Here is a 20,993-nt window from a genome sequence, read left to right as displayed (position 1 = left end):
CTTTTTGGCCGGTCTGTCCTGATGTGTAACCTTTGGCTTACAGGCAATCTGGATACAGAGCTCTTGGAGCCACTCTCACACCTGGGTTCATGCTTCCACCTAGAATAAGGGCTGAGAGCAGGAATATAACCCTAGGTGTGTGTAGAACAGATGTCTGGCAACATGGAGCTGGGAAGAGAAGAAACACTGGCAGCCTGAGGCCTTGGCCCTCACTGAGGAGACGTGGGATAGAGGGAATACAGGGGCCCTTATTATATCCTCCCAAGCAGAACTCTTTCATGAACAGCTACAAACTGGTCTTGTATGAAATGCCACAGACGTGCTGTTCTGAGATTTAGTAGATGTTTTCTTGTCCACCAGACTTATGGAGTTGGGGATGGAGCCTGTGGCCTTGTGCCTACCAGGCAAACAAGCACTCTACTAGCCATACCGTCAGCATAACTAGAATTTCTCAGTAAAGTCTCCCCCTCCCACAATTGGCTGCACCATTTTGTTAAAAGTTCCAGAGATTTATGTTCATTGGAAAAAAAATTCACCAGTAATGGTTGTTTCCTCATTGAAGGGGTCTGTGTTAGTCCCATGCCATGAGTCTACAAGTCATCTCTAGAACTCTCTTCTGGAAGGAATTTATCTAGTCAATAAACCATTATCTAATTATTCATATACTAAGCTAAAAGGAAGCCTTTGTTCATAAAATGCTAATCAAGAAAGTGCTCCAATTTTAATTCCAGATTAACCTTTCCCCTTCCTCTCTGTTACTGGTAGCCTATGATTCTCTCTGGTATTCATAATGGAGCTATACCACTTACCGAGCATTAAACTTTGAAACTCATCGGAATGATTGAAATAGTAATGGCTGAAATGTCATTATTGTCCATTTTGTAATCATCTTGCTTCTATATCTTCGTAGGCTAAGGTTGAATAAAGGAGATGATCATAGCAGAAGATATTACATTACATGCCTATAGGATTAATCTGGGTTTTAGGTAGTTTACAATTTTAACAGAATACTATTTAGCCACTTCTAGTCACTTGTTACTAACATTGGTGCTAAGAGGTAGCACCACTCATATTTAGCTTTTACTCATTTGTAGCTCATGAGTGATTGGAAATGCAAGGCCACATGTAGGTAAATGGTAGAGTAGGGAGAGGACTGCCTGACAAATTGACTTCAAATTCCCTAGGTTTAATCAGTTCATTGTCTCACACTGCCCTGATGTTAACCAATGGCAGAAAAATTCACTTAATGGCACATTTTTCAATGTGTCTAGAGACCCCTGAGAGTCTTCATTACTCTTTCCCCAGGAATTCAGGATACCTTTGCATGTACATCATTTTTTATATTATGAAGACATTACTTGCCTTTTTAATACCAGTTCTCTTATTGGTATATAGCAACGTGTCTAGAGGCTACATCATTCTAATGGGGATGCCATATTGCTTGTTGAGATGCCTTTTGGATTAAAATGGAGTTACGTGCAAAGGGCTCATATATCCATTCAACCTACCTAACCTATGTAGCATTCTAGCTTAGCGACAGTTCACTATGCAGTCTGAGCTCTGTGTCCTTCTTTTTTTTTTGGCCAGTCCTGGGCCTTGGACTCAGGGCCTGAGCACTGTCCCTGGCTTCTTCCCGCTCAAGGCTAGCACTCTGCCACTTGAGCCACAGCGCCGCTTCTGGCTGTTTTCTGTATATGTGGTGCTGGGGAATCGAACCTAGGGCCTCGTGTATCCGAGGCAGGCACTCTTGCCACTAGGCTATATCCCCAGCCCCATGTCCTTCTAAATGCATTGTTGACAGCAAATTTAAACTCACTGCCCCTCCCCAAAACTGTGAGAAAGTATCACCTTACTTATTGTTAGCCTTGGAAAAGGCTGAAATTCAAAGTGCAGTTTATACTGGGTACATACTGTTTTCCCATGTTGGTAAAGTTGTTTGTTTGTTTGTTTTTTAATGAAAACATAAGCCAACTCATTACATTGGGGACCACTAGTATATTGTCTTGTGACTCTCACAGTTGGGACTGATGCTATGTGAAATGTTGATAGGTAGAACACATGAAAACAAAGGATCTCTGGGGAACCCCAGATTTTTAAGAGTGCAAAGCACTAAGACCAAAAAATTTAACTTTATAACTGCTGAAATAATTAATACTAGTGTGGTTTTTAGCTATCTGGAACTATTTTCCTACCATGCTTCTATATATTTGACTTTTTAAAGATTCCACATATAAATACAGTTAAGAATTTTTCCTGTGTCTAACTTATGTCACTTAGTATAATGTATTCTGTTTTACAAATTGAAATATCTTTGTTTTGTAAAGCTGTACAGTAATTCATTGTATAAGTATGCAATACTATATAATAAAATAGGAGGCACTGAATCTTCATAAAGTTCAGTTTTTTAATTTTACTGGTTTACAGAAAAGTTCTCTTTACTTTGGATTTTATATTACTCAAATATTATATTACTGCAAAATTATAGAATTCAACCAAATTTTCCTCTTTAACCTTGCCTATTTTTTAGTTCAGATCTATCTGAATGAGTACTGAGTTTTAAAATTAGTTGGGAACCAGTTGCCAGTGGCTCATGCCTGTAATTCTAGCTACTCAGAAAGCTGAGAAAAGATAATCAGGTTTTGAAGCCAGCTTGGGCAGGAAAGTTTGTTAGACTCTTATCTCTGATTAAGTACCAAAAATGGCCAAAAGGAGAGCCATGGTAGAGCACTAACCTTGACCAGAAGAACTCAGGGACAGTTCCTTGGCCCTGAGTTCTAGCCCTAAGACCAGCACACACACACACACACACACACACACACACACACAAACACACACACACACTAATTAGGACATCAATATTGGGGCATAGAATGAGCAATAAAATATTGATTTGCTCTAGTAAGGAGTAAAGCAGTGAGATGGAGCTTCATGGGACAGAACAGCAAAGTATCTAGTTGGACATGTCAATCATCAAATAATAGTGATCATTAATATGATAATTTCTTCCACTTCCCTCTTCTCTACTCCCTTTCCTCTCTTCTTCCTACTCAAGCCTAGCAGGAGCCACAGGCATGGACAGCTTAGAAAAGCCAGACAAAAATGATTTTTGAGCCCCAAGGGATAACTTATTTCTTGCAAAAGGAGTTTTGACTCCAGGTTACAAAACTACAGTACGTTAGAAAGGAATATTTTCATCAAAGTGTGAGCATTTTCATTTAATTCACCAGTTTGCTCCATCCCAAGATAGCTTTTTTGGTTGCTACAATATGTAAGACACCATTCCCCTCAGAAAAAGAATCATCCACTTGCATTTTGAGGCTTAAAGCCTCAAAATGATTGCGATAGGCTTGGGTGGACTTCGCTAGTGGATGAAAAACAATCTTATTTACTTGTGGAGCATACGTGCGTGTATGGATGTGTTATCTACTTTTAAAGGAAAACAAGCAATTGGGAATGACAATATCTAGAAATACTTGGACTTGAAATTGTTTGTGAGGTTTAATTATGTCTAAGAGTCAGCACTAGTTGTCCCACAAAGTAACATCTTCATCCATAAAGGAAATGAGAAAAACGTGTAAAAGGACTTGGCAGTTTATATGAATATCTGCCAAGAATAGTAGTAGCCCAGATAATATGTCACTGAGCCGTCTAGGATATACTCATCATTACAATTTGAATACAAACTTCTCCACTAAGTTCAGGTATTGAAGGACTTAGTCCTCTGCTGGAAGCACTACTAAATGATGATTGGATCAAAGAGTGCTAACTTTATCCATCCTTTAATCCACAAAAAGATTCAGCTGTGAATTCAACAGCAAATTAACAAGGACATAGATCCTAAGTGAAGGAGGCACGTCACTAGCAAGTTGAACAAGAAATGTACTCACTGCCTTACATATGGATCTGTACCCCTCTGTACCACACTTTGACAATAAACAAAAATAAGAAAGTTAGATCTCATCCAAGCTTTCTCTTTCTGCTTCCTGGTTGCCAGGAAGGGAAATGCTCCATGGTATTCTTCCACCATGTTGTTCTGCCTCACTGGGGCCCAGATATAAGGAGTCTAGCTGACTGTCCACTGAAACACCTGAAACTGAGCCAAAATGTATCTTTCATCCCTTAAGTCCATTTTCTCGGGCATTTGTCACAGCAGCAACAACAAAATATTATGGCTATGATCCTAGAAAAAAAATCTTATTGTTTACCTAAGATTCAAGTTTAACTTGGAGTCCTATATTTTCACTTTCTATATATGGCAGAGGTAGAAGTGTAACTCAAGCCAAGTCTGCCTGTTCAAATTTTGCACTGTGAAGCAATGTGCAGAATTAATACATATATTGACTGTATTGTTTCCAGAATTGTCTTCTTGTTGCTATGTGCCAATGTACTAATGTGCACTTGTTTGGATTCTGCCTTAAAAGCCCAGTGTTTAGAACTCCTAAGACTTTAACTGATGCTTGCAAATTCATTGTGCCTTGCACAGAAAACGCATAGCTCCCATCAGCCCCAAACAACATATTTATTCTCCATTCTCATGTCTTTCAACCCCTGTTTGTTTGCTGGAGGCTATAAGCTGGCTGTCAGCAGTGACAGACCCCATCTGTCACCAGTGTGTGCTGTGCTTTCCATACACTGCCTATCACAGAGGCTTGTTGGATGTGCCTTCAACTGAAAGGCGGGGGTTAGGGGGGATCTTCTACTTAGGAATCTTGATGTTCTCTGCCTCTCTGTGTAAGATACAGCAAAGTCCATCCCAATCAGACAGTAACATCTCCTGATGTCTCCCCCATCTCTAGGAAATCAAGCACTGACTGAGTTGAGTGTTTGGGGGAAAACATTGCATTGTCTTACAACTGGCATCATGATTATAAATGCTTTGGAGTTTAAAATGTTCCTCTATAGTCTCTGATGGTTGGAGGACATTTGTTCTGTACCGAAGTTTAATTTTACATAGGAAAAAGAAAAGTATATTAGACAGGCAGCATTACGACCATTCTAGATAAAAGTATATATTTGTTGTTGTTGTAAACAGGATCTTATTTTAAAAAATCCAATGCATCTGCTCCTTTATTCTGGAAAATAAACCTTGTCTTCCCACCAGTCACCAAGCTATCACTGCTTTACTTTGTTTAACTCATGTGACCACTACTTCTGGTGGTAATAAGAAGCATTTCCAAACAAAAACTAACTTAGATACCATGCGCTCTTGTTCTTCCTCATCCTCTACATTCAAGATACAGTCTATTACAGGACAGAGCTGGCTTTACAACCATCGGTACTGAAGCAAGATAGAAAGATGAGGAAAGAGGGAAACTATATTATTAACAAATACCAAAACGGCCATCTGAAGGCATTAGGACCAAGAAGTAAATACTGGATAACCAAAGCAGCCAGCCCTCTTTCCTTCCCACCATGTTTCCTAAATCACAATGTCCTTAAACCACAAGGACAGAGGGGAAGGATAACAAGGGCAACTTTTTGCATTTGCCCTCTGTTTTAAAACAAACAAACAAACAAACAAAACTCTGCAAATTCCTCACCAAAGGGAAGAGACAGAAAAATGCAAATATAGAGGAAAAAAAGCCCTAAAACTCACCTGCTTTTCCTCTGTTATGGGTAAGCTCAAATCATTTGTCCATATTTTAGAATAATGAACAGTGTCTGCCTTGGCCATCCCAAACCACTGTCTTCATGGTTAAATGTTGCCGGATGGCATGACCGCATCTAGTTTCACGGCCCAGTTTCACATAACCACAGAAGATGAGAAATGTTACAATGGATCCTTGAAATCCCAGTTTCCGAGAGGGGAGCAAGACATGTTGCTCTTGGTTTTGTTGTTGTTGTTGATTTTGCCTTAGTTCACTTTAATCCTTGCTAAAAGTACCATCGTGTGAGAACCTCCTTATTGGGAGACCCCCTTAAATGCCTTCCATGAGTGGATCCCAAGGACTTCTGTGGGAAATGGGAAGCAGTGGGAACCTCTTCTATCTTGTTCTGGGTTTCTGTTGTTCTGTTTTGTTTGCTTTTCTGTGAGGAAGAACAAATGAAGCTGAGTCTTTGTCACCCAGCTGTTGGATGATACAAAGTAAAAGTAAGAAATTAAACCCAGGTCTTTCTGACTTGGAAGGTTGTTCTTATCACTGTGTTTAATTATACTTAAATATCACCATATTTAGAGAAATAATGGAGAAATATGAGTTTCAAAGACTAGTACAACTTCTCCAAGGTGAGAGGGCAGAAATTCTAGATCTCAGATTCTCCTGGCTGAGCATGGATACTGACTCGCATTCCGGCTCGGAAGCTAGGAATTGTTAAGCCTATCACTTTAGTGGTACCTGAACCTGGAGGTAGGCAGAGAGCCTAAGTTTATCAAAGTCTGAAACTCTGGCGAGCAGGTGGAGGTGTCCAGTCTATGTGGATGGTTCTTACCTGCAGATACTTCACATATTTTTAGTATTTGCTTTCCACCTCTAGTTTTTCTCTGATATTTTCCTTGCTTTCCAAGCAGGGCCACATAGATGTTCATACTGAAACAACCTCTTGATGCTTTGCCATCTCTTAGCACTTCTCAAATGGTTCAATATCAGTGTATGCCCTTGTTTCTTACTAGACTACAAGCAACTTGAGGGGGAGAGGTAGATTGTGTTTTATTGGCATCTCAGGCTTTTCAGATAATAGATTTTTAACTATCCATATAATTTTACAGATGGCTGACTGCTTTGAATTGGTACTTGTCAAGAATGCTTTTACCTCTTTTGTTTGGGAGAGAGAAAAAGAGAAACACAGAGTCCTGCAGGTCAGGGCAGGCTGTGGAGAGTCACGGTGATAATGTGTAGGTGTTGCCTTCATACACAGCTCTGTAAAGGTGACATAAAGGACAAACTGACAGAAAGCAGAATACGTGATGCTATTTATAAATGGATTATTCAATTACAGACATTTCTCCTGAATATAAGTGCATCATACTGATTCAGACCGCCTAGAGTAGGGGATGCCGGCGAACATGAAATCTTTGATGTTTTCTGGGAAACAAAGACAGCGTTCAGCGAATGCTCTTTCATGCATAGACACCATCAGTGCTATTCACCAGGTGACCCTTCAAGTGTCACACTGAGACAGGGAAGTTCTGAGGGTGAAAAAAAAAAACACATCCAAAATATTCCTTTGATTTGCTTTAGGCATGTTACAGGGGGAACCTTAAGAATAAGAATAAAGTGAGAGGGGAAGAAGATACCAACTAAAATAAGAAATAACTTTAATACCTTTATTGGTTTTTTTCCGTTTTCTTTTTTCATTGTAAAGGTGATTTACAGAGGGGTTACAGTTACTTAACTCAGGTAGTGAGTAGATTTCTTTTTGGATAGTGTCACCTTCTCCCTCATTTTCTCCCAGTTTTTTTTTTTTTTTCATTTCTGACCCCTCTCCCTCCCAAGTTGTAAGTTCATTTCCAACATAGTGCCAGTGAATATCACTGAAATATTCCTGTAACTGGAAGTATTTTTAAAGGGAAGTATTTTTTAACAAGGAAAAGAAAATTAGACATTATCGAGCTGAGCTGGAGGAAGTGTTTTAAGGAAACCCTCAGTGGTATTACAGGAAAAAGTATGATCAACTCTTAAAATCATAACACTCTATCCCTACCTATTCAGGGCAAACATTTTCCTAAATGTCAGCGTATTACATTGCAAGTTGCTATCTGATTTTCTGTCCATTCTTATAGCTAGGTTTCTTTAGGAATTGCTGATTACAAACTATTCTCCCCCTTCTTCCCACACGAGGCAACAGTGAATATTTAGTGCTCTAAGAAATCTAAACTCAGAAGTATTCAGTGTGGAGCTGCATCCATGCCCTGCATGTTGAGTGGGAGGGAGAAGCCTGTGTTGTCAGAACTCATGTGACCCAGAGGAAAGATGAAGTGAGGCCTAGCCTCTTCTCTCCACAAGAAAGGCTTTGATTAAGAACAGGGAGTGGTAATACCAGAGCTGTTTGTGGATTCGCAAGGGAAATCAGAAGATGATAGATATGGGAACGGATAGAATACAAGTTTTGCTATCATGTGCTAAGAGGTTGACATGCTGAAAAATGATTACTGCTTTTATAAATGACTTCAATATTGTTTGGATTTGTTTTATCTTTTTACATTAAAATTTTTAATTGTGTGTAAGTAGCTGTAAGGTGGGGTTCTAGTTCAACAAGTGAGTTTATGAGTACACTGCATCTTGATCAGTGTCTCCACTTCCATTGTACTTCCCCATCTCTGGCAACCCCGGTCATCCTTTTCAGGTTACCTGGTTCTATATGTTCACATGTGTACATTGAATGACTGTTGGCCTATCCTTCCTCTCTCCATTCATCTTACTCCCTCTTCTCCCCTCCCCAGACAAAACATGGCTCAACTTGCTGGTATTCATTTTGTTACACTGTGCATTCAGAGAAATTATACCATTGGAAGCCTCTCCTGTCTATACCATACTTTTATCAGTGTTTGTGTATATATGCATTTGATCTCATATACGTTTATATATATGTTTATAATCTGAGTCTAACTTCAATTTGTGAGAGTACATACATGTTCTTTGTCTCTATGAAATTTTTAAATTTTATTATTTATTTTTTAATTTTTGGCCAGTCCTGGGGCTTGACCTCAGTGCTTGGGCACTGTCCCTGAGCTTCTTTTGCTCAAGGCTAGCACTCTACCTCTTGAGCCAAAGCACCACTTCTGGCTTTTTCTGTTTGTGTGGTATTGAGGAATTGAACCCAGGGATTCATACATGCTAGGCAAGCACTCTACCACTAAGCCACATTCCAGCCCTATGAAAAAAAAATTTAATAGTTCAAGAGTAAAGACCATCCACACTGAGAAACTTACAAACTCTGGCAATAGGAGGTTTTGGTGAGGATGTATAGTTACAGGAACTCTGACCCTTACAAATGGGAATATACATGTTTAACAATTGTTTTACACATGACTGTATGAGGCCAGGTAATGCTACTGTTCTGGAACTTCTCTCTATGATTTGAATCATAATAACAGATAATATTTTTATAGAGACATCTTAAGGATTGGATACATTCTGTTAAGTACTAGGCATGAATAGAACGAATAAACACTAGTGGTGATTTTTTATGAAAGACAGAAGTGGAAAATATGTGGGTTTTTTGAAACCCTTCCTCTTTTATAAATACTGCTGTCAACAAAATTCCTAACCAAGAAAGGCTTCTGGGCAGGTTGAGAATTCTGGAGGATAATAAAGGATTGACATAAATGGAAAGTGTTTCTGTTGTCATGTGGGAGGCACATAGAGCAGCCAATGAGCTTGGGAGATCTTCCCACAACCAATGCAATGGGAACTCACAAATGGTTTGTGTTAACTGTGAGTGAAGAGTTCCTTATGAGCTGTGAAGTGTTGGGCATATGCAGAAGAGAATAGTGACCTTCATGAGGCTTTTCCTCCCCGTGAGACCTTGTAAAAGTAACATCCTGGAGAAATAAGATAAGTCTTAAAGAGGTTGGAGATATTTGATTGGAACTAAGTGTTGCTGTCATCCTTAAAAAGGATTCTGCATAGGCCCTGAGGTCAAAAAATGAATTGAAATGACAGGGAACTGGTTCAGATTAATGTAAGAAGGTAGAAATATAATAATAATTAATAATAACAGGAATAATAATGATAGAAATAACAAAAACAGCAATACTGAAAGTAGATAAAAGTAGCATATGTATCCTTCCTTTATATGTATCCTTCCTTTAGAAATATACTAAAGAAAACTGAAACCCACTGAAAACATATTTTTTGAAATTCAGGCACTGGAGGTTCATACCTATAATCTTTCCTATTAAGGAAACTGAAATCTGGAAGATTGAAGTCCAAAACCATCCTGAGCAGAAAAATTTTTTGAAACAAGAGTCTCAAAATAACCATCACAAAATGGGGCTAGAGGTATGGTTCAAGTGGTAGAATGTCAGCCAAGCAAGAAAGCTGAGCAAGCTTGTGGCTCTGTATTCTAACTGCGCTACCACCAAAGAACAAAATGGGGGCAAAGTAGTATTGAGCTATATTACTCTAAGATTTGCTTGAAGCCCCTTTGTGCAACTACTTGATAAAAAATAAATACCTAATACTTAATAAGAAAAATAAGATTACTTTCAATCTGAAGATTCAAGCCCTTTGATTGTGTGAGCTATTTGTTTAACATGGCAATTCTAGTTCCCTTCTATTAATACCTAACATAGATTGACTCTGGCAGATGATAGCCAAGCAGAGAAATGAGCATAATAGCAACTCTTACCACTTGAATTAACTACAGAAGCTTAGTTAACTTATCTTGAATAGCTAAACCCCCTCTTTATCTTTGAAATCCCTACATTATTTTTTTCATGATTTTATTTTTTTTCTTATTTATTGTCAAAGTGATGTACAGAGGGGTTTCAGTTTCATATGTTAGGCCTTGGGTACATTTCTTGTCCTGTTTGTTACCTCCTCCCTCATTTCCTCCCTCCCCCTTCCCCTCTCCCCCCATGAGTTGTTCAGTTGGTTTACACCAAACAGTATTGCTTTTGTAGTCGTTTGTCTTTTTATCCTGTGTCTCTCAATTTTGGTATTCCCTTTCAGTTTCCTAGTTCTAATACCAGTATATACAATTTCCAATGTACTCAGATAAGATACAGCAGAGGATCACAAGAGCCTAATAGCTATGCCCTATGAATGTATAAGATAATGCTAAGTGAAATGAACTCCATGCTATGGAAACGAGTGATATATCACTGTTGTAATTACTTTCAACATGCCATGTGAAACTGTAGCTTTTATTGTTGATGATCCTCTTGTACCCGCTTCCTGTGGTTGTACCTGCACTATCACTGTATCTTACATTACTTTTGACCTGCTTTCAGTTAGTTACTTGCTGCTAGGTATTTTGAGCAGGTAAGATACACTTTTCAAATTGTTGTTGTTTTTGCCTAATGGAGGTTTAGGTGATTTTTAATTTGACAAAGAAAATTATTGCATGCTCGATGATAGTAGTTGTGGGAATTTTGGAGCTTAGAAAACCATATTTAGGAATAGGGAATTCTGAATTATTGAAATATTCAATAACTATAGTTCTATTTTCATCCAACCATTGTTTTGTGAGTCTTGGTCAATTTCACCTGTTTGTAAAATTCTTGAAGATCATCAAGAACACAATGGATTGTACCAACATTGTCACCATCACTCAGGAATAAGGAATGAACTCCAGTGCTCTCTGTAGCAGCTGAGAGGTGGGGACTTCCAGAGTGTCCAGTAGCATTTTGTATGAACAATCAATGGGAGCCCATTTTTCTGTGTGTGACTGGAATATTCTGGAAGTTACGTGCACACTAAAGTGGGCAGCCCACAAATCGATGTTGGCGCCCATCTATGCCATTTTTAAATGTCTGCTATTAGCACTGTAGTGTCTCACCATCCTTGGGAAAATGAGGCAGCTCAGAAATGGACTCATTAGCCCTCTTGTGCACCTAATAAGAGCTGTGATAACTGCAGACTTCAATCTCTAGTTCCCTATAGAGTAATTCTCGTTTTTCTAACCTGTCATCAGATAACATTAATGTCTCAGTGAAAAACAATTTTCTTTCCAAATTGTCTTTCAGGTAGCTGAAAGTTAGAATTAGACCACTTATTTGTCTGATTTTCCTAACCAGAGATAATAAGCTTGTAAGGAAAATAAAATTTGGTAATTATACATATCAAATATCTAGCATGTTCTCTGGAAAGGTAAATTATATGTTGTTGCACAAACATACAATAGGCAGAATTTCTCAATTACCATGTAATGAATGTGCTGAGAGAGAGGTAGAAGAATTTGAAATTGCAATTATAATATCCTTATATGTGACATTCTGCTGTCTTTAATTGAACTCCACAAAATAAGCCTAAAATTCTCTATTGTGCCTACCTCAATTACATATATGACAAGTATTTCATAATCCTAGTCCCTGAATTGAATAGTATGGTAATGTCTTCCATGAATCATTAAGGATATTTTGGTGATCAGATATGATCTGTGATTAGTACAGTAACACACATCCACATTGTTGACAGAAATTTATTCAATGATGATGTGAGATAATCCCCATGATTACCTGATTGTAGGACATCTTACCACAAGTCAGTGGAAAGTCAGAAGTGTATTCCACAGACAGATATGTTTCAAGGTAGTGAAAATTAAATTTCAGCCTTCGAATGATGATACATACATAAATAATCTGAATTTCTTAAGCCTTTCAGCAAGTATATATCAAAGCACATTAAGTGTTTAGGCCTTGAAATTCAGCTGGGCTTGAGGTTGGGCTTGGAGGTTGATTATCCTTTTCCAGATTGTTTAAAGACATCATCAATCAGATTTGAGAGTCCTAGAATGAGTATTAGAGTCAGCCCATGAGTAGATTAGAGCTCAGCTATGAGCAGATGAAATGTATATTTTGATTTGTATCATTAGGGTTGCTTTCTGAAGACACTGAAGATTGCAACACCACTCTCTTGCATTTGCTCAATGAGATCATTGTGTAAAAGTGGTCCTAATTTTTGTATTTAACTGAGAGTGTATGCAACGATAGATAGAAACCAAAACATGAAAGCTACTGATCAGTATGATTCTGGCTCCTTCTAAACATTGCTCCCATTTGCAGAGGCTGAATCTACTCTCAGCCAAGGGAAAATACATTGGCAAGAACATCCTGAGAATTAAATGATAAATGTCCATTATACAGTTTTCAATGTTTCACAAACATGATCTTTTGAATACTTTATTTCTGGTGGTTTTGGATCCCTTATAGATTTCATTCTGCCACCCCCAATAAATCACTACACTATGGAATGAAAGGTGGTAATTATGATCATATTTTCCTTTGGTGCTTATTCTATTGTTCCCTTTTTCTTAATATTCATTTATATTAGTGTAATAACATCACTATTTGTAATTTGATGAATTGCTGTTAGTAGGATTAGATCTAAAACCTAAGGAAGCAGGACATATTGTAGATATATGCTTCATCTATTAAAGATGGCCTGGTAGAAAGTCTCAGTAAGGTTCTTAAAATCAACAGATTATTGGCATTTATTAAGTTCTTTTAAATTATGCCAAAGGTAACATTGAAATGACAGGAAATATGTAACTCTATGACATTTCTACCAATACACATAATGGTAAATAACTAATGGTATTTGAGATCTTTACCACATAGTATGCCAACTTGAAATGTTTTATTTCTTATGGATTATCTGATTTTGCTCTCATGATTTGACAACTTATTATTATTAATCTGTTATAGGAATTAGAATCTGGAAGTAAAGAGTATCATCACTCACTGAAGGGATCTTACCCATGCTTGTCAGTAGTAAGATTAAGTTTTAAATATCAACCTTCAGGACTTGTCCTTATAGCTTATTATATGCCATAGCTTCCTGCCTATAGATCTGAGTAGAGGCACTGCACTCTGAATAAATGCCACATCATATTTCATCAAACATATTTTTGTCTATCCCAAAGCTCATGAGACCAGTCAGGCAGCAGCAGTATACCTTCGTTTTATGGGTAAGGATTCAGCAGAATAATAAAAAGAGGCAATTTTTTCTTACTCCAGTTAATTAGTACACTACAGACTGTGGCCTATAGTAGAGATGGACAGTGTTCAAACTAGAAATATTCACAGTTATTGATAAATTGTATAAAATTGTGAGGAGTATGTTTGTACTTCCCTCTAAAGGACATTTGCTAAATTCACTGGAGTCATTGGCATAAATAAAGGCAATTGATGTTATAAGCTAGTTTTAACACTGTCTCATTCATAAGAATATTAAATTATTTTTAGGCAAAGTGGCTGTGTCAAACTGAATAGAAATAAAAGGGAAAGTGGTAATTAGACTATGTTAAAATATAACCTCTAAGGATATTAAGTATGCAAGAGCTCATCCATGAAAAATTAGACTGCAAGAGGTTACACCATGTATTGGCTTATTTTGTAAGGTATCAAATTACCTCTCATGAATAAACATGACTAATAATGGTAACGCTATAATTTAATCCTATGATATTAAGAATATTTTTGACTAAAAATTTAATACCCTAGTTATAGATTTTATCTTTTTCCATTACAAACCCTAAGTATACTATAATTAAATGAATGATTTCTATTGACTTTATCAAGTACATTTTTATTTTAAACTCTACCAACAAAGTACTTTAATAAAAGGTGAATAAATACTGAGATTAAAACTTTTAGCAAGAATATAAACTATTTACTTTATGATGGTCAGAAAACCTGATAAAATAAAGCAAAGGTCTTTTGATGTGGCATGTAATTTGATAAATTACTGAGGTTTTACAGGAAAATAGGAAAAGATAAAAGTAATTGTGTATGTTAGCAATGTGCATCACCCCACAACTTAGTATTTTTCAGCAACAGAAAGCATTTGCTAGGTCATGGCTCATGCCTATAATTCTAGTTAGTCAGGAGGCTGAGAACTGCGGATTGTGGTTCAAAGCCAGCTTGAGAAGAAAGTCTGTAAGTCTCTTTTCTTCAATTAATCACAAAAAGCTGAATGTGGAGCTATGGCTCAATTGGTAGAGAGCTAGCCTTGAGCACAAAAGCTCAGGGACAGTGCCCAGGTCCTGAGTTCAAACCCCATGACTAACACTGAAAGAAAGGAGGAAAGAGAGAGGGAGGAAGGGAAGGAGGGAGGGAGGGAGGGAGGGAGGAAGGGAGGGAGGAAGGGAGGGAGGAAGGGAGGGAGGAAGGAAGAAAGGAAGGAAGGAAGGAAGGAAGGAAGGAAAGAAGGAAAGAAGGAAAGAAGGAAGGAAGAGAAAGTATGGAATAGATTCCCTGTCTTACATGAGGCATCCTCAGAGGAAAATGAACTTCAGGTAGTGTAGCAAGGGAGCAAGTATATATTAGAAGAATCTTTTGCCTATTTGAGAAACCTGCTTGCTGGTTTGACTTTGATTTCCTTTTCATGCTTTTGCTCAGTTTCTTTCCCATCTTGTTCCAGGTTCATTTACTTGGATACTTCACTTTCTTATAATAGTATTTGCAGGAATTTTTAGTGACTAAAGAAATTTTTGAGTAAATTTTCCAAGTAAAGACTATATGCCAAGGATTGTTTATCTGTGGGAATGAACAGATAAAAAATAGTGGCACTTGGTCTTTCTTTCACTTCAAACCTCTGGTGAAATGCAAACACTAGCAAGTCATTCACAGGAAGCAGGTATCAGCCTCAGTGTATAGAGTTATGTAAGAACTGAGGAGACTGAAGTAAAAGAAAGCTCAGGAAATGCCAGGTGCCAGTGGCTCAAGCCTATAATCCTAGCTACTCAGGAGGCTGAGATCTGAGGACTGTGGTTCAAAGCCAGCCTGGGCAGGAAAGTCTGTGAGACTCTTATCTCTAGTTAGAAAACCAGAAGTGGCACTGTGGCTCAAGTGGTAGAGCACTGGCCTTGAGCTTAAGAGTTGAGGGACAGTGCCCAGGCCCAGAGTTCAAGTCTCAAAACCAACAAAAAAAAAAAAAAAAAGAAAAGAAAAGAAAAAGAAAGAAAAGCAAGTTGGGAAAGCTGTCAGAAAAAGCCACAGATTTAAACTGATGATGAAAAGCAAGGATGTGTGTTGTGTAGTAGGCTCTTTGTATAAGCACAAAGCAATCTGTTTTTATCCTTTGTCTTGGATAGCCCTACATATCCAAGACATATACACTAAATTTTAAGATTTTCTGACCTCAAATTATTACATATATCAGTACAAATGGACCTCTCCACCCATTTCTCTGTCATCTTCTACACTTGCCTTCCTTTAATTCTTTCTTATGCTGTTCTCTATGTCTGGATTCCTTTCATCCTGTTGTATTTCCCATCCAATGATCAATTCACAAACCTCATGAAACTATTTTATGGATGTCCCGATTTCATACACCACTCTTGTAATGCCCAGCATGCTTTATATCTGTCCCTTTGGGGGAATTCCTTTTGCTCTTAAAGTGTTGTATTTTAGAAATAATCACCATGTGTACTTACAATTGTAATATTTGAAGAAAGATAGTGTCTTCATACATTCCCTCATTATTTCCAACAGTTCTAATCTTCTGTTAGCTTAAAAACAAAAGTTCTACCAAAGTTAACACAATGTTAACTTTTAAAATCCACATATCTATTTGTAAGAGCAGCTGTCCGCAAGGTATGCTGGAATGTTCAATAGTTCTTTCGATCTATTACAATGATCCTAGCTGCCTAGACTCACACAAGGGATTCAAATATCTTGTTTTACTTTGGAGATCTGAAACGATAGAAAAGTGAAGCATCCCAAGTTCTATTTTTTGGCCTTTGAAAACCCACTACACTGCATTTTCCTTTGAAATGCATCTTTCTCCTTCCTGCTCATTAATTCAGTACGAAGTTCCATACAGCTATCTTGCATCATTCATATTCCATTTTATTTAGATCAGTGAAGACATTTGTTTTATTTTTGCAAGATATCATGTCTATTAGCCAATTATTAACCATAGAACTGTATATAACCAGAATCTCACCTTGTTTTTCCTTTTTTCTAGTGTCCAGATGATATTTATAGTTTCCTCTAAATTTCTCAAATCATTCCAGTGCTTTCATAAATGAAGAACTAACTTCTTTCTCAAGGCTTCTTCACCATGCTATGACCCATTTTTTTAAAATCTGAAATTAGGTTCTATAATTAAAGTGAAAAACGTTCGCTCACTCTATGTGTGCATACATATATATATATATGTACATATAATAGAATTCCATATTGTCAATTTCATGAGAAATGTGTAGCACAGACTTACCTAGGAAATGAATTGAAGGCATGAATGGTCTGTCTATCCACTTTATCATACCCCTTCAGTCCTAGTTCCCTACAACAAGCTGAGCACTATCCTGTCTGAGTTTCTAGATTTCTTTCTAATGATTCTCCTTTACAGAATCATATAGAGGAATATCTCTCAGCCAATACTCTCTTACTGAGCTAAGTGCACCTTATCACCTTTCCTACCCATTCAATTATTTCCTTAGATTTCCTGTGAAATAGCTCTCAAATCCATCCACTTATTTTCTTTTAGCCATACATGCCATCTTAATTTTCAACTACAGTAGAACAGTGGTACCATTGTTAGTTTTATTGTGGCATTCTGGACCATTCTTTTCATATCACCCTGCTTATCATAAGGACATCTACAAAAGTCTCTTCTACACATATCTATTATGATACTAGAAAAACAATTCCTTAACAGAACTTACCAAGCTAGAGCAAACTTGTTTCTGTCTTGACAGCGAACTAGATCTTACATCAGTGTGTCATTTGTTCTTTGTACTTTGGCAATGACTGACTGTACCCACTCTGATTCAGATATTCAGGCTCTGAAAATTAGACTGCCTGGTTGTGAATCCTAGATTCCCTTACTTTGACCATTCTTTATCTCCTTTTTAACTTCAATTTTACTATGATAAAATTGGGATAATTATGGAGATAATCCTACAATGTTGTTATGATGCCTAAGCAAAAGGGTATTTTTCCATTATCTTTATCTCTGTCTCTGTCTCTGTCTCTTCCTCTCTCTGTCTCTCTGTCTCTGTCTCTCTCTCTGTCTCCATCACTCTCTGTCTCTGTCCCTCTGTCTCTCTGTCTCTCTGCCTCTCTGCCTCTCTCTCTCTCTCTCTCTCTCTCTCTCTCTCTCTCTCTGTTTCTGACAATTTCTCTGTCTCTGCCTCTACCTGTCTGTCTGTCTGGCTCTTTCTTCCTATTTCTCTTTTATTCTGGTGCTGGGGCTTGAACTCAGGGCCTCACACTGTTATTTGGCTTTTTCTCTCAAGGCTGGTGCTCAGCCACTTGAGTCACAGCTCCACTTCTGACTTTTTGCTGGTTAATTGGAGATACAAGTCTCAAGAATTTCCTTGTCCTAGCTGGCTTTAAACTGCAATCCTCAGATCACATCCTCCTGAATAGCTAGGATTACAGGTGTGAACCACTAGTTCTGACTCATCTTTTATTTTGAAACTACACTCCCTCCTTACATAGCTGTAGCACTTGTTGGTAATCATAGTCATTCAGCTACTCTGGAAAAAAGTGATTCAGTGTAAACAGATTTGTGCTTATTATACTTGACCCCCTCACTGTGTCCATTCTTGCAGAAGTATTGCCATTGTTTAGAATCATGGTCCAGGTAAAGGTTTCTCTTTAGTACAGTTAAAAGATAAAATGAGATAAATACTACTTCTGACTGGTTCTCGGATGCCTTACCTCACAAGTCTCCTGTATTATACTGCATTGATTTGAAGATTGATACAGTAATGTTTCCCAGATACCCTCCTTAGTATGCTTGTTTTATTTTTATATCAATTTGTCTTGAGAATTTCTAATTTGTTCATTGAGATGATTATTTTGATTTCTACATTCTTAGTTGGATTTCTACATCCTCAGTTCTTCTGGATTTGTTTCTATCCTCTCCAAAAGCCACTTTATATCTTGGCTTTCTCCATTGTTCCAAAAGCCATGAGATAACTTACAAGAATTTAAAAAAATATTGGAAGCTCAAGTAGTTAGGCTAAGCATTAGTAGATTGTCTATTCACTGAAAATGTATCTATAGATTCAGAGCAATATCAGCTAGAATTTTCTTTGTAGTTACAAAGAAGCGTATTTTAAAATGTATTTGGTAAGGGAATGGAACTCAAGGAACAAAAAGAAAGTTTATAAAGAATATTACAACTTGAATGGCCACCTATACAATTTCATGATCAATGATAAACTCACATGTATCATGATTCTGTGACACTGACCAAATAATAAATATATAGACCTATAGAACTGAACAGAGAATCCAAAATTTTATATGATCACATATATAGGTTTCAGTAATAAAGGTAATATTTCCATACAGAAGAACACATATGGTCTATGATTTTATGCATATGAAGTTATGGAAGTGGCGTATTTAATCTACAGTGGAAAAACTGGCATGATTATTCTTTCTGGGACCATCAGTGTGACTTGGAAGAAACCTAGAGATATCCTAAGATGGATGGCAGGTTCTGGTTCCTTCTTCTAGTAAAAGTAATAGGAAAGTTTATTAGGAAAGGAACACTTTTTTTTTTTTTTTGCCAGTCCTGGGCCTTGAACTTTAGGCCTGGTGCTTTCCCTAAGTTCTTTCTGCTCAAGGCTAGCACTCTTATCACTTGAGCTACAACACCACTTCTAGTTTTTCAGATCTCAGCCTCCTGAGTAGCTAGGATTACAGGTATAAGCCACCACCAGCCCCTAAGAACACACTTTTAACAGACTGAAAGTAGGTCACGCTTGGGATGAGAATGACGAGGTTCTATTTTTTGATAGCATTGTGTGGTTGATTCATGTGACGATTCGGTGAATGTTTAGTAAAAATTGTACATTTTTTGCACTTAATTTTACAGAAAATAAAATCTAATTTAAAAAAAATTATGTATTTTCAGCACCCACATAAATTGTCTAAGAAGGGAAATGACAGACAGAAAATACTGTCAAATATCCAAGCAGGATTCACAATGGTGACAAACAGAATAGAACTCTCCTTACTTTGGAAACATTATTGATATTACTGGGGTCCTTTTCCCAGTTAGAAATTTCCTGTATAGAATTTTATGTGGAAAGATTGAAGAAAGTCCATAAAATATCAGGGAAAAAATAAGATTAAAGGAATAGAAAATAGTCTTGGCAAGGAAAGATAAAAGGAGCTTGGGTTATTTTGTGTAATGTTCAAAACAGTAGTTGAAAGATGACTTAACAGCCACCTTCCCATTTATAAAGAAAATGTATTGTGTTCATGGGGACTCATGAAACTAGCAGGAATTTTGAGTTCATCTAATTTAGCTTTCTTTTCTACAGAGGCCAACATGGATGCCCCAAGAACAGATACAACTTACTGAAATCTTTCAGCTCATTAATGGTTAAGCTTGAGTATAGGCTTCAGTACTATGACAGGAACAAAATCTCTCTCTCTCTCTCTCCCTCTCTGTCTCTCCTTCTGTATCTCATAGTACTAGGATTTGAACTTGGGGATTAACTCTTGCTAGACAAAGGCTCAGGCACTTGAGCCATGCCCCTCTAACTTTAGTAGTTTTTCAAATAGAGTCTTCAGTTTTCACCTGGGCCAGGCCTCAGACCTGCCTCTTAATAGGATTGTAACCAGGTCCTCTGAATGAAATTCTTGATTTCAAGCTAAAAATGACTATTTTCCTTCTAATGTGAGAATGCAGTGTAAAAGTCTGAGAAAAAATAGTATCCTATAAATGCAGAAAGAGGTAATCTTTAGAATCGATGTTGTTCTCAGAGTACTTTACTATACTCCTTGATTTCCCAAATCCTACATCTTCTGACTGTCTGTGAACAGAGAATCCCATGTTCTTGCTAACTTACCTGCAATTCTAAGGCAAAGACCCTGATTGGAATACATAGTCTGATTGTGTCCGGCTTGCTTAAGAATTTTCGTTGAGTTAATCTAAGCCTAAGTTATTTTCTACTTTTCTACCTTCATGGCTTTCCCTGGCCCTACTGCTTGTTTGAAATTGTGATTGAATTATAAATGTCACCATTTTGCTTTAGAATCTTAAACACTGTAATCTCTGTCTCTGTCTCTCTCTCTTTCTCTCTCTCTCTCTCTATTGACATAATGGAACACCAACAAATAGTAGAGCTTTGTCATTTTTTAAATGAGATCAGTCCGTCCAGGCTGGTATGGCTGTAGATGACAGCCACTTTTTAGTCTCAAAAGAAACCTTTCCGAACATTTAGCTAAAAACAAAATCAATAACTGAGGCTAGAGAATGATACTCAAGTAAATAAATAAAGATAAATAAGGCACAACCTTGATAAAATTTCATTTAAACTTGGCCTGAGTAATTAAGTAATATGATCCACCAAATCCCTTATAACTTTGACTCTTATTGGTTTTCTAGATATTTATAAAGACAATGAAAGTAATA

The 20,993-nt window shown here is 37.3% G+C and overlaps 1 long non-coding RNA gene across 1 annotated transcript; it reads right to left on the bottom strand.

The window, feature by feature from the left end:
* Nucleotides 1–383: 383 nt before the first annotated feature.
* Nucleotides 384–19,205, bottom strand: LOC125357863. Its single transcript, XR_007212245.1, has 3 exons — nt 19,121–19,205; nt 15,412–15,417; nt 384–397 (listed from the first exon to the last, which is right to left on the bottom strand). It is a non-coding gene; the product is annotated as an uncharacterized LOC125357863 (long non-coding RNA).
* Between the last annotated feature and the right edge of the window lie 1,788 nt (nt 19,206–20,993).

The sequence above is a fragment of the Perognathus longimembris genome, chromosome 10, assembly GCF_023159225.1.
Source record: "Perognathus longimembris pacificus isolate PPM17 chromosome 10, ASM2315922v1, whole genome shotgun sequence".
Lineage (NCBI taxonomy): Eukaryota > Metazoa > Chordata > Mammalia > Rodentia > Heteromyidae > Perognathus > Perognathus longimembris.
Note: the sequence above shows the minus strand (reverse complement) of the source record. Positions and strands in the feature narration are given on the sequence as shown.